The sequence below is a fragment of the Mytilus galloprovincialis genome, chromosome 14 (assembly GCF_965363235.1).
Source record: "Mytilus galloprovincialis chromosome 14, xbMytGall1.hap1.1, whole genome shotgun sequence".
NCBI classification, from domain to species: Eukaryota; Metazoa; Mollusca; class Bivalvia; order Mytilida; family Mytilidae; genus Mytilus; species Mytilus galloprovincialis.
The window spans coordinates 20,116,347-20,131,480 of record NC_134851.1 but is presented as its reverse complement, the minus strand read 5'-3'; the positions used below and the strand labels follow the sequence as shown (position 1 = coordinate 20,131,480).

The following is a 15,134-nucleotide window of genomic DNA, read 5'->3' as shown; positions in this document are numbered from 1 at the left end:
CAAACTGAAAAGTGTTTTATTAATAAAATATTTGTTTGATTAATAAATAATCTATAACATAAATAACTAGAATAGCACAAAGATGATTGTCAAAACCAATGATTATGAACGATAATAAATAATGATTGCGCTGGCTTGCACACTGCACACATGCATTAAAAATTTAAATGTGCATTCACATAATTACAAATGTATATATATGGTCTTTAAATAGATTTCAGCAAAGCTTTTAAAAAAAATGCCTTTATAACAAAATCTTAAATATTGAACGTATTTGTATTTGTATATAATACAAAAAATATTAGAAATATATATTTTTCAAGAAAAAAAAAGTTCAGTCAAACGAAATCCTAACTAAATTTAAAAAAGGCTGCCGAAAAAAAAGGCTGCCGAAAAAAGGCTGCCGAAAGAAGTCGTTTTTTCGTGATATCCATTTTTCATTTTGACCATAATGTATAATTGAATTCCACTTGGGTTTATTAACAATACTAGAAAGGTTCACTTTAAATTTTATACTTATTCCATTTGGAATGCTTTAACAAACATAACAGTAACATTTCCTGTCATTTATAACACACAATTGCATTTAGGTGCGAGGTAGAAAACACAATACGAAACATAAGTTGACATAATATACATATATATCAGTGTATATGTAGATCAAATAAAAATATTCATTTATCACAAACAATTCATAGACCGATGAAAAAAACTGTACGTATTTGAACTTTCCTTGGCCAAAACAAAAATGCAATATGTAGGAATGTTCACAAAAATGACTTGACGTTCATGGTGCCAAACCAAACATTTACATAACATGAGTAAAGATAGGCTTAACATTTCAGACAGACTTCACATATCATGGTAGGCTTCACATTTTATGGTAGTCTTCACAATTCGGGGTAGTAATAATAGGCTTCACAGTTCAGGGTAAGAAGAAGGAACTGAAATACAGGTACATATGTTTTTGGTCCAACTAAACTAACGTAAAGCCTCTATCTAATCAGGCAAATCAATTAACCAGACAAAAGACGGTTCAAACGGTACAAAACACATAGTGTTTAAAAATACATTTAAAATAATTATTTGATTATTATAAATCAACATATTAATTTCATTGTATTTTTAGTTACTAAAATTAAATTATGCATATTTTATGTTTATGTAATTAATTAACATAATCAAGTTCAACAAAAACGTCCGTTAAAATTACGGACTATAGATGGTCGTTCAAACCTACTCTGGAATGGAGTAGTGAAAGATCAGAGTTCTCGAAATGATACCATAATTTTACAAAGGACCCACGCCTGCAGTATTTGTATTTTGCAATAGAAATGTATTGAGGACCAGCAATTTAACAGTGACCACCAGGAGAAAAAGGAAACTTCCAGAATTCTGTAAAAATTCTACTAAACATGGAATGTTTTAATGTATTTAAACGGCTTATACATGTATTTTCTGATATTTCTAATAAGTCTGATAAAAGACATGCTGAGTTTTGACATGACACGCAATGTCGTGAGTTGTGAAATCACACGTGTTGTCGTGCGTTTTTATAATACACGTGTTGTCGTGACTTATTTCACAAAATAAAATGCAATCATATTTCACAAAATAAAATGCAATCATCTAATCCAATGATAGAATATAATCTCAAAGCACTACATTTGTGTACATTTTCAGGTTCATCAAACTGAGGATCCTTAATCTCAATACTCGCTGTTTCCTCGTTTAATATGTTTCAGCTACTCAGTCTTTCGACGCTTTTGATACTAGATTCTAAAGTTATTAAATTTGTTTGTCTTCGCTGATATTTCTCTGAAGTCCATGTACATGTACGCCTGTCTTCGACATATAGCACGTGTAGAGCTTTATTTATGCTTTGGGATTATAGATCTTCCCGTTGTTCCTTATAAAGCTGCATGGATATTTATTTAACAAATTTGATCCCATCCTGTTTTTATAAATATAACCGTAATGTCCTTAACAAGCAGCTAAAACTACACATCTTGTTTCGATTTTGAACTGAAATAACTTCCAAAACTAAATTTGACATCACTGTAAAATGATTCGACTTTCTTTACCTTCGGTAACGGCCATTCGTACTCGTTCGGAATATGTCCGTCCGTGTCTTGCTCAAAATAATATAGCACCGGGAAACACTTCTTCATACGATGTGTGTCACGTGATATTAGTGACATATTGATTGCTATAGTGTGATGGTATGAGAAAAGTTTAGATGAAATGAAGAATGCCAATAGTATGTCCAGTGTATAATGTCCATGTCCTAGAAGAATGAAAAATACTCCGAAAATACCAACTATCCAGTTTAATGTATGTAAACAAATCATACTGCGAGGAGTATCTGAAAAAAAATCATAAATATATTACTTATAATCATTGTAATTAATAAAGCCAATATAATTGATAAATGAGTGGCGTAAAATGTAAAGATTGAATTATACTACTAAAAGTTCGAAAAATATACAACTGTGGTTCTGAACACATATCCCCAAACGCTCATTTTCTGAGTGCGAAGCAGAAATTGATAACAATAAAGTTATTTTAAAAATATCATACTTTAACGCGTATTTTTGTCCGTATTTGTTTTTTGTGTGTAATTAGTCGCCGCGGCTTGGTTCTTTTAGTTTATATTTTAATATAACTGCAATCTAAGGTAAACGATGTGCTTCATATTAATCATTTAGTTTCTACCCATGACATGAACGTATTTAAAATTCTGGTTACAAAATATTCAGTGTAGTTTTATTGTTTAAATATCACATTTCTGATACTTGATAATTCTGATATCAATCATTTCATTATTGTGGTGAGTCAGGGGGGGTGGGGGCAAACCCCTTCTCTACCTCCCACACTTTGAACCATAGAATTATCAATTATAGTTCTTTACATTATAAAATGGCGACTTTTAAAATTAGGTGACCGTTAAAACTCATGAAGATATCGGTCATACTCTCTTATTATCTTATCAGCGTCTTTTCACGTTGTACCTCAGACTTGTATTTGTGATAACGAAATATTGACATTAATATGAAGATGTCCTAACTGGTAGACATGTTTAGATTGTGACCCAGTCGTACAAAGATAAATATTTACAAAATGTAATGTATAATAATGCTATTAATACCATCAATAAATACATCATATATAGCTTCATGTGGTATATTTATATTACTGCCTAAAGTTAAGCATTAACCAATAATTAAATGCTTTTTTTATGTATTATCTTTGTTTGGTGAACCTTATAGTTATATAAGTCAGCTACATGTATATTTGGAAAAACCATTTGGAAATTTGAGTTTTCAATGTTCTTCTGCTTTTTTCTTTATTTGGCCTTATAACTTTGTAATTCGAACATCACTGGCGAGTCTAAAGTAGACAGAACGCACGTCTAGCTTAAAAAATTATCAGCCCCGTATATTTTTCAATACGATATATCAAGGAGACATATTCATGTATTCCAGTGATACTATAAGGGAGCAACAATTTAACTTCAAGGGAGGGGGGTTCTTTCCGGGTATTCTCGATTCCTTCACTAATGAAACTTGACATAACGATAAAGCCAATTGTGCTGTAAATGCGTTAAACATTAGCAATCAATCAATCAATATGTCTTGTATTTGTCATTATTTTATTTTGGATTTTATATCAATAAAATGTTTGACCTTGATTTTTTAAATAACTTAACTTCATTAATACTAAGCACAAGTAAAGTCATTATAACAGTACAACCACTATACAACCTTGACCTTTAGATTACTTTAATTCATTGATACTAAGCACAAGTAAAGTCATTATAACAGTACGACCACTGAACAACCTTGACCTTTAGGGTACTTACATTCATTGCTACTAATTAAGCACAAGTAAAAGCATTATAACAGTATGACAACTGAACAACCTTGACTTTTAAATTACTTATATAAATTAATACTAAGCACAAGTAAAGTAATTATGACAGTATGACCACTGAACAACCTTGACCTTTTGATTACTTACATTCATTGATACTGAGCACAAGTAAAGTCATTATGACAGTATGACAACTGAACAACCTTGATCTTTTATATTACTTACATTCATTAATACTGAGCACAAGTAAAGTCATTATAACAGTATGACCGCTGAACACATAGTCGCCACACGTCTTAATTCCGTTCGACTTCAAACCAATAGCTGCATAGAACCGTACTACACGTGACAGTCTCTCCCAGCCATCTTTTACTTCCTGAAAAGAATTAGAAATCACTTAAGTGTGGGTCATTCATTTAATAAAGATACATCTTCTAGGATTTTGTGTTTTTGTTTTGTATTTGTTGTTTGCCGGTTTGTTTGTTTTCGGTTGTTGTTGGGTTTGGTTTTGTTTTGGTAAAAGGAAGTTTGGTTCTTTGATATTGCGCCTTGATTCTAACATATTCTTACAGTTCTATCTTTATAACAGTTTTTGATAATCATTTATCTGTTTATACTTATAGTAACCTTATCGAAAGTCGAGGTCGTAATCATCTCCGTACTGATACAGTAATGTTGCATTCCAAATATTTTACCCTGCAGGGGCGGATCTAAACATTTTTAAAAGAGGGAGTTCTAATCCAGGATAAAGGGAGGACGAGGTCCAACCACTTGTCCTCATTGAAAAGCATTGATCGTCAAAAAAGGGAGTTATAACCCCCGGAACAATATCTCCCTTGGATCCGCAACTGCACTGTAATAAACAAGTATAATTGTTTCAAAGGAAATATATTCTATTTATACTTCTAAGTACTATTTATGAAATAAAAACAAATCTCTAAGTACTGCTTACAATGTATATAACGGTTTGATTTTTAGATTTCAGTTTATGTTGACTTTTAACCTTCAATGTGAAAAATACCAGATCTGTGTTAATCTACTATTTGATCCTTTTATCTAAAATATGTCATTCAGGGAAAACCTAATAACAAAAAGTAACGAAGTTTACTTCCTCGACTTACTGTTCTAATTTATGATTAGAAAGCTATTCGCATTTGCGATTGTGTTATTAAGCGCTTTTATAATTTATAGATTTCAATTTGCTTAATTCGACCATTGAATGGGGACAAACTTATCTTACATATTTCTTTATTCTTTTGAATTTCTAATATCATATAACTGTACAAGGGTAGAACTATTCTAGAAAAATTTGTGACAATTCTTTTACAGAGTCTTCTGGCAGACTTTGAGAACAATTGATACAGGTACCAACTCTAACCAAAGACGTGAGAAAAGTTCTTTTACAATCGTTTATTTATTCTTTTTTTTAGTATTTATTATATCGCAATATTCCCTGAACATGAATTTGAAGTAGTGTAATCTTTATTTTATATCAGTTCAAATTTGAATGTTAGAATTTGTATATGAAACCGCACAGCAGAAAACGAATATTTCGTGTTATACCTTCACTTCCCATCTGTAAAATAGTAGTGCAAATGGATTGGAGGGAGGGGGTCATTTATTCTAATATGTTTAGTATTATGGTAAAAGTACATTAATTTTCCTCTTGTTGAATACATTTCATTCATATACTTTTATTTGTCCGATTTTTATTTCATATTTGGACACTCAACAGGAACGCCTAAACTAACTCGAATAATTTCAGCGGTCTTTAGGGTCATTGTCCTCCAGAGTTCAACTTGATGTAGCGATCGAAGGGAGTGAAATATAACGACTGGATTATTCGGGTTACGCCTAAACCTATTTTTAATGAATTGACTTGTGTTACTATAAACGTGACTAAACGTTAAGGTTATAGTTTATAATTTTAATAATCAGATAAAAACATTTTTTTAAAGTACATGGCAATAAATCACACAGTTTAAAAATATTAATCTGTATTGAAAAAAATATTTAAATCATATATGAATAAAGTGAAAGATGATTAGAAGCATATGTCAAAGAGACAGCACAATACAAAATATTAGATATAGAAATCTTTATTATGATTCGGTATATTATAAAACATATTCACATTTGCCAGTGGTGGATCCAGATATTTTTATTAAGGTTTGGGGGTTAAGACTATCATAAGACATAATTCGCTTAAGTCCAGCATCAGTGATACCGTGCTAAATAATCAATCAAAAGTTTCCAACAAAAAGGGGGCGGGCTCTCTGCCCCAAAAATCCGCATCGGTAAGTCTGGTGAGCCTTTTACCAACTTCAAAGTATGACGTCTAGAGGATAACAAATGGTTTACACAAAAGCTATGTGTCTTAGCAATATACCTGGATCAATACAACCCCGAGTCAACAACAAAAGCTATGTGTCTTGGCAATTTACTTTGATCAAACAACCCCGGGTCAACAACAAAAGCTATGTTTCTCTGCAATTTACCTGGATCAATACAACCCCGAGTCAACAACAAAAGCTATGTGTCTTGGCAATATACCTGGATCAAAACGACCCAAGGTCAACAACAAAAGCTATTTGTCTTGGCAATATACCTGGATCAAAACGACCTCGAGTCAACAACAAAAGCTATGTGTCTTGGCAATATACCTGGATCAAAACGACCCAAGGTCAACAACAAAAGCTATTTGTCTTGGCAATAAATTATACCTGATCAAAACGACCTCGAGTCAACAACAAAAAAGGAACAAACTTAAAAGAGACTATCTAGTTCTACCATCAACATCAAAAATTTCACATTGCATAACAAAATAACAAAAAGACAATCAATAACGAGCGACGTTTATAACAAATACCCCCTTTTTTACCAGTAAATAGTAAAGATTCATTCGTCACAACTCGGCCGATTCCTTACCTTCAGAAGGAGAGTAGCGGATTAACCCGAGGATTGCCGATTGAGTAAAGATTCATTCGTCACAACTCGGCCGATTCCGTACCATCAGAAGGGTTATCGGAGTAATCCGAGGATTGCCGACTGAGTAAAGATTCATTCGTCACAACTCGGCCGATTCCATACATTCAGATTCACCGAGGATTGTCGATGGAGTATAGATTCAGACGATACTTACAATACGATTACAGTTGTATTCTTTCTGTGGCATTGGTATGGCTGTAGACATAACACAGAAGGATCGTAGAAGGTAGATTGTGGCAGCTATAATCATTATTCGCTGAATCACTAGAAACCTACAGAATAGAATGAAATGTTAAATCATTGTGTCACGCCAAGGATATATTTTATCCATTAGTAAAATTACAAGTTAATGCAAGTTCATATCGTCAACATTTACAATGATTTTTCTTTTTTAATTGTCGTCTTGATACAAAGGAAAACTGGACAAACAAAGTCATTCATGCCATTGGTATCAAGTTTTAAAGTTGCACATCAGTCCAAAGCTTAATATTATTACAGATCGGTTAATAATTTCTTTTTATTTAATAGAATTTTTTATTTTTTTAATTTATTTTATTTTTATTTTATTTTTATTCATTTTCCTTTGGTGGGGGGGTAATTTCTTTGACGCTTTATACCCTAAATGGAGTTATTTCATTCAATTTCTGTATGTTCATTGGAAACTCTATCAGCACTGTCATCCCTGAATTTGAACTTAGTACACTTAAATCTTTTATATATATATATATATATATATATATATATATATATATATATATATATATATATATATATATATATATATATATAAACGCCTAAAAAAGTGTACACAACAACTCCAAATACAAAAAAAAGGTAACTATAAATGTAATTATTTAGAAATATTTCGGATAACAGATATCCTTCGTCAGTCAGATTCTGATGTTAAATGAATCATCTTTAAGTCTTCTTGAATTAAACTTTCACTAAATCTTGAAATTTATACAATAATAAAAAAAAAAAAAAAAAAAAAAAAAAAAAAAAAAAAAAAAAAGGTTATATGGCTTTTTACAACAGAGAGCTCACATATATGCTTTAAATACAAATAATAATGTGCGATTTGAACCAGCAAAATTCTAAAATCGGGAACGACAATTATGATGGTATAACATGTATAAGCATGATAACGTCTGTAAAATTACCAAATAGACAGCACTGAAGGATGCAAGCGTCTTAACTGATGCTCGTTTTTTTTTTTTTTTTTTTTTTTTTTTTTTTTTTTTTTTTTTTTTTTTTTTTTATTGTATAAATTTCAAGATTTAGTAAAAGTTTAATTTAAGAAGACTTAAAGATGATTCATTTAACATCAGAATCTGACTGACGAAGGATATCTGTTATCCGAAATATTTCTAAATAATTACATTTATAGTTACCTTTTTTTGTATTTGGAGTTGTTGTGTACACTTTTTTAGGCGTTTATATAATTTATTTATTGTGTACATGTATCGTTACTCGTAACGATCCAGCGCCCTCGTGGGGAAAATCGTTGACTACTATTCAGACGTTTTATATATATATATATATCTGTCAAAGCTATATTCTTTTAAAAGATTTCTAAAATAGCGTGGCGTGCCAGAATGTATGATATAATGTTTAAAAAAAGAATCATCATTACGAAACAAGTCCTACATCTTGCACCCAAGTGCGCAATAGGAGAAACGTCATGTACATAACGATTATAAAAGAAAAGCGTCTTTTTTATGTTTATTTTAACTTTCAACGTAACCCGATATCAGTAAATAATCGAGGTCAAGAATTTCACTTGAAGTATTTTCTTTCTATCTAATGTTTAAATAAGAAATCCGAGATTCTCTCCGTAGTTGTTTGTCAGATTATATTATACAAACAAATTGTATTCCTTTTCAATGGTTTACAATCTTTAAATTGAATGTTTGTTTTAAACTGTATAAACTTTAACCTGACTATAAAAATTAGGACAGTGGTTTCAAACAGTGTGTTTCCCAATAAGATATTTGTACAGTTAACAAGCTGAAATCCCTTGGATTTGAGTATATCTTTTCAATGTACTTTTCAATATCTTCACTGCTAATATATTAACTGATTGATTGATAGCCGCTTAATGTTCAACAGCGTTGGATTTGCGTTGTACATGTTTTAGATTAGCTCACAAGGTAACAGTCAACAGAAAACATGTCACCATTTCAGACCCTAACGCCGCTAACAGTACTTCAAAGTGAAACCCAAACAGTGTAATTTACATAAATTGTCGCTGGTTAAGATCATCGTAGTATATTTGTAAATTCGTTTAAACTCCGTTAAGTCCAATTATAGTATATATGCCTTAACAGCTATCAAAGGCACCAGGACTACAATCTAGTACGCCAGACGCGCGTCTCGTCCACATAAGACTCATCAGTGACGCTCATATCAAAAAATATATAAAGCCAAACAAGTACAAATTGAAGAGCATTGAGGATTCACAATTCTAAAAAGTTCTGCCAAAAACAGCTAAGGTAATCTATGCCTGGCATCAGAAAATCCTTAGTTATTCGAAAAATTCAAAGAGAGTGATAATCTAATCGCGCTTTTTTTCCGGGAATTTTCTCCTTCTTTTCCATGGTTATACTTTATTGACCCATTTCATTCCACTTCCGATACGTGTGTTATCTACCTCCCCGAATATTTGAGGCCGAGGTTTTTGAGGAAATAATAACGTGGTAAAGTTTAAGTCATCCTTCGGATAATGTTATGGACGTTGACCAAATTTACATTTTGTATAAAACACATAAGCTCTTCATTCTAAAAATGTGTGCACGGTCACAGGATCATGAAAACACGTTTTCTATTAAGTTTCTCATTCATATATCTGTGCACTTTATTGTGAAAGGCTTAAGTACGTGCGATCATGAAAGTTACAATTCCTTTTGCCAAAATGAAGGCTAATTTCAGATTGCCTTTAGCCAATCAAAATTACGTTTTATAATGAAATATACATGTAATGTAGTTATTTACATATGTTACAAATGTAGTTCGACTCCATCATCTTAAGGGTCTATTCGGAAGTGTAAACCAGTAGTAACTAACAGACCAATCACATTCGAGTATTGTAGATATCCAAATTATGCAAAAAGAGAGCCGTGGTTGAACGGTAAGCGTATTGGAGTACTAACACAAAAGTTCATGGTTCGATACCCGTTCCATGGAGAAAATTTCAGGGACTGAATGTTCGGCTCTCCATTGACATCATTTGCGAGAATGGTCTTTAGAAACGGTGATAGTCTGTCGGAAGGGGATGATAAATGGTTGGCCCTAGGTCAGAGAGAGAGCAATATATCTTGCACGTAAAAGACACACTTGTAGATTTAAAAAAAGAGCAGACTAATGCCGCTACAAGGTAGCACTCGTATCGCCAAAGTGGAAAGGGAATAATATAAATTACAATAACTTGTTTCCCAATCCACTATAAATATATATGTTAAAACTAAATAATTAATGCATTATTATAAAAAAAAAAATACCTGTATTTATGGAAAAACAACATTATAAGTCCGATTATAATAAGGAAAAAAATAGCTCCCTCTGTCACTCGATAAGCCCATGGTATAAACGGCAAATTGTCTAGAATTATATCTGGTAATGGCGGATATTTCTTTTTATCTGGCAAATGTTCCTGTGCATACGTCACAGCAAAACCCGAGAAAAAATGAGAACAGAATATATATAAAACAGATAGTGCAAATTTTCGTCGGTCCAATTTCAGTTTCTTTCTGATCTGAAAAGAATCGTCATCAGAATCGGTTATCGAAATTCCACCGGAAGGGGAAGATAATCCAGACCGTGTTGAAGATTGTTCCGATTGGATGTAATTATTGAATGTCGAATAGGTCTGTTTAAATGGAGAATCACTTGTTTTCTGGTCACGATTGCGTTTTTCTTCTCTTAGATTTTCAATGAGAAAGCAAAGTCTTCTTAAATCTCCAAATGGCAAGATTTGTAGAGGTGCTTGCTTGAGATCATTTTCAGTAAGCGATAGAAACACTCTTCCATCAATTTTATTTTCTTCACAAAACAGCTTCCTGTATTGTTTGAAATCATTTTCGTCAAGGTATGCACCTACGTCTTTTATGGTCCAGAGTTCCGTGTCCATTTTAAAAACCTATTGCAGCAACTGAAAAATAAGAATAACAAAATGAGAGTCTAGGCTCGTTACAAACAAGGCATGTTTTTAATTTATATGTATACTGCAAACTTATATAAAGCAACGTGTTAATAAAATTCCCACTAACACACAACCAAGAGACATTAAAGAGCTACCAATAACAAAGTTACATTAATTAATTATTTTTTTTTACAAATTACTACAAACAAAATCCACATGTTAAATACTTCCACCAATTGAAGTAAGACATATATGGTCAATTTAACCAGTAAACAAAACTATAGTTACCCTGTTTAAAAACAGTTTTGAATCAGTCAAAATTTAGACTTGTGTCAACATCGAAATTTCTAAGTTGTGAAGCAAAAATAGCAAACATGTACTTTATTTCTAGTAGTTATAAGCCATTGTATCATGTCAATAATTAGGACAAAATAATTTAAACTATTAATCTTGGTCACACAACTCCGTTTATTAGTATTATATAAAATCTTCTCACTGAATTGTATTCGTCATAGATTAAAGAGTTTCACTTGTATCTTATAATCGGGTTAAAAACTGTGTTTATATAATTGAAATAGACACTCCTATTCGGCTAAATCGTTTGGGAATAATTCAAGTAGAAAACCCCGCTTTCACCGAATATTTGGCTATTTTGGGCCAATACAATACAAACAATCGCAAAGGTTGATATTATAGAACCAAAACACGAATTGAAAAGGGTAACAAAAAGTATACGATTGAATGGAGACAGCAGATAAATTGTAATTTTTTGTTTTGTGTTTCAAGGGTAAATTTTGATAGGTACAATGTACATATAGTTCACAAGACATGAAATTATATTCCTAAGTTTTGATCGTGTTTTATCAAAATTGTTAATAATGGTCTATGCTATTTTCTCCATCCTGTGTTTTGCTTCTTTGCATTGCTATTTTCTTCGCACTGTGCTATTTTTTTCCGCACTTTTCTATTTTCTCGCATTGTGCTATACCTACATTGTAAAGGAACGTTGTATTTCAGTGCAAGTAAAAACAACGATACGTTCATATTCACATTAAACAAAGACACTTTAAAAACCCTTGACCGTCCACATTGCCACTTAACCATTGGCTGTGCGTTGGGAGATCGCGTGACAATCTTCCATGCAGAGTTATCGGTCCTTGCTCTGCATGGAAGATTGAAAGGTGTTCCACATTTTACAATAACGATGAAGCTTTCTAAACAAACTGATAAATAATTACAAACTTGAACTATTTGATTACTAATTATAGCGTATAGTTTATGTCCCTTTTATTTGAACGAAAAACCGTAAACCAATATCTTGGTAAAAGAATGTCAAGAATTTTGCACACAACTCTGACCGTTTAGATAAAACTACTAATTGTAGAGACATAAAGGAATTCCAGTCTTTAAAGCCCATAATTGAAATTGAAATGATTGAAAAATATATTTGAAATATGATGAAAATAGTAATCAGTTATTTGTAAAAATCACAATAACATATAGCCTTCATAGAGAAATTAATTTACTTATTATGACCATGGAAGTAGTATTTAAATATTATTTCCATGTTATGACTAATGCTTTACCTAATTGAAAATTAGATGAAATAGAGAAGGGTCGCTATTAAAGAATTCAAAGAAAGGATATATTACATATAAGTCACTTGAAACGATATTTGTTGTTTCTTTTTTATCATTTTTGCTCACTAACAAATGTTTGATATAGGACAAAAGATTATGGAAACTTGTTCATTCTTATTCCCAATTTTAGTCACTTTCAAAACAATGTACCCCGAGTTTTCGGTGGGTTCGTGTTTTATTCATTCTTTATTTTTTTATGTTGGTATGGTTGGTAGACTGTTACAGTAGTTTGTTTGTCTTTTTAATTTTTAGCCATGGCGTTGTCAGTTTCTTTTCGACTTATGACCATGAGTTTGAATGTCTCTTTAGTATGTTTGCCTCTCTTTTAAATGATTTTTAAAGCGTACACTAAATGTGGTGATAAGTTCAAAACTTGCCAGGCAATAGAAATTGAACCAATGACGTCATTTTTACTTTGAAATACAAACAGTGAAACAAACCAAAACCATTTAGATTCTGCATCAGAGGCGGTTTCGGTGTGACATCCTTTTGATAATTCAGCTTAGTTCCCTTGATCATGATGTTTTTATTTAAGGGGATGAAAAATTGATGCTAGTTAAATTTCTAATTTGATGTTTCCAAAATAGGATGCTAGTTGATTTTCTTATTTGAATGTTTCTAAAATAGAAAAAAAACGTTCATATCACACAAGGGCAAATTGACCACAAACAAGTGTTTCTTTAGTCTACACTGAGAGGTAAAGACTGAATACTGATTGGCTTAAAAGAGTTATTTTAAGTGTACTAAGGACAGCGTGAAGACTTGCTAAGAAGTGTGCACCAGTCTGCTCAGCGATGAAGACCAACAATAACTAAATCTCCCAGAGCACATAAGATCACCTCCATATTTGGGTTTGTTGTTTGCTGAAGTCTTTGGTTTTCTATGTAGTATTTAGTGGATTTGCTTGGGGTTTTTTGTCGTATTTTTTTTCATGACGATGTCAGCGCTTTTCGACTTGTGAGTTTTGAATGTTCCGTGGTATTTCCCGCCTTTTACAAGTAACCATCAATCTTAAACAAGTCAATAATTAGATATGGCAGTCACAATTAGATCCAATACGTCTTAAATTGGGGCATATTTATTTAAGTCAAGTATGAGGGTCTATATGGGAGGTCTTTCATTTCTTTATTCTTTATACATTTTAACACTTTTCTTCTATATTTTTTTTAATTTTACCTCTATTCTCTATATTCAAGCGCACAATTATTTTCAATTCTCTACTTTGTTACCTATCTAATCTTTATGCTTTTTGCCCTTTTATACTGGACATTTTGCCACTTTTTCTTTATTCTGTAAACCCCATCTACATGTATACCCTCAAGTGTGCATTAGACTACGCTTCAAATATCACGACAGATTTGTAGATACTTAAGAAAATCCTAAACAAAAACAGTTTGGCTTTCTGTTTAACTCCTTAATCATCGAATCAAAAATTCTTAAAGAAACACGAGAAATCTATTTCAGAATCACTAAAGACAGGGATTTAAATGTGCCAATGTTTAACTTGTAATTATTCGTCATCGTATACCTTATATTGATTCTAATAATGAAAGTGCGAAGCACAGTTAGGTTAGGTGGAGGGTTGCCATTGTATGCCAAGTTCACAGTATATAATTTACTTTGTTTACACAAAGATTTAAAACTCTACTTAAATTTCAATAATAGGAAAGTAATAGATCTTGCATAATTTGGTCACTTAGAAAAATAACGTTCTTCAACGTGCTTCAGTGGGCCATATGGTTTAGTAATCAATAAAATCAATAAATATTACCCAATAACTTAAGGCAAAATAAGTAATACATGTAGTGTCACATTTTATCAACGTTAATCGAGGCTGTATCTATGTTTAATCCCTCAATTTACCCACTGGGTGTATTGTTTTCCCTCAATTTACCCACGGGGTGTATTGTTTTATCTTTCTGTTTAATGATAAACTACATAATAAACATATGGTTTGTAAAAGTCTTTGCATACCATTCGTTCCTGGGGTAATATGGGGTTTAACTATGAATAAGAACAATTGTTAAAGTTGTGGATAAATTGGAAATCGGATTATTTATTGAAACTTTTTTCCACGGCAACCTATAAATTTTTAAATAAAATTGTTATCTCAAAAACACACCTGCAACATGTTTTAAATGATTGTTATGCTTGCTACATTTTTTTTAACGTTTAATATATTGCCTTGTCATTCATTCAATACCAACAAGCCCAGAAATATTTTTCCCGCTAAAAAATCTAGTTTTTACAAAAAGTGTCAAAAACCTGTCTTGATGTTTCTACAATTCTGTCCCGTTACACAATTATTCCCTTTTAAAAAATGAACTTGCATTACATAACGATAATGCTGATAACAACGAAAGATTTCCTCGAACAGCCTTTAACTCCAAAAAGGAAACTTACAATATTTGCGCCTTCAATTCACCAACAGAAGTTATTAACACAAAAAATGTGAAACTCGTTCAACTATATTATCAACAAGTTGGCTATCAATA

The 15,134-nt window shown here is 31.8% G+C and overlaps 1 long non-coding RNA gene across 2 annotated transcripts in view; it reads right to left on the bottom strand.

The window, feature by feature from the left end:
• The window catches only part of LOC143059541 (uncharacterized), a 44,961-nt gene continuing 29,827 nt past the window's right edge, over positions 1-15,134 (bottom strand). Inside the window, exons 1-5 of one of the 2 annotated variants that reach the window (XR_012973508.1) lie at positions 11,288-11,434; positions 10,359-11,008; positions 7,016-7,133; positions 4,099-4,249; positions 1-2,365 (exon numbers count right to left, since the gene is read on the bottom strand). This is a non-coding gene — a long non-coding RNA (uncharacterized LOC143059541). Of the gene's footprint in view, positions 2,366-4,098; positions 4,250-7,015; positions 7,134-10,358; positions 11,009-11,287; positions 11,435-15,134 lie in introns of those variants that run through there. The other variant, XR_012973509.1, reaches the window with a different exon arrangement.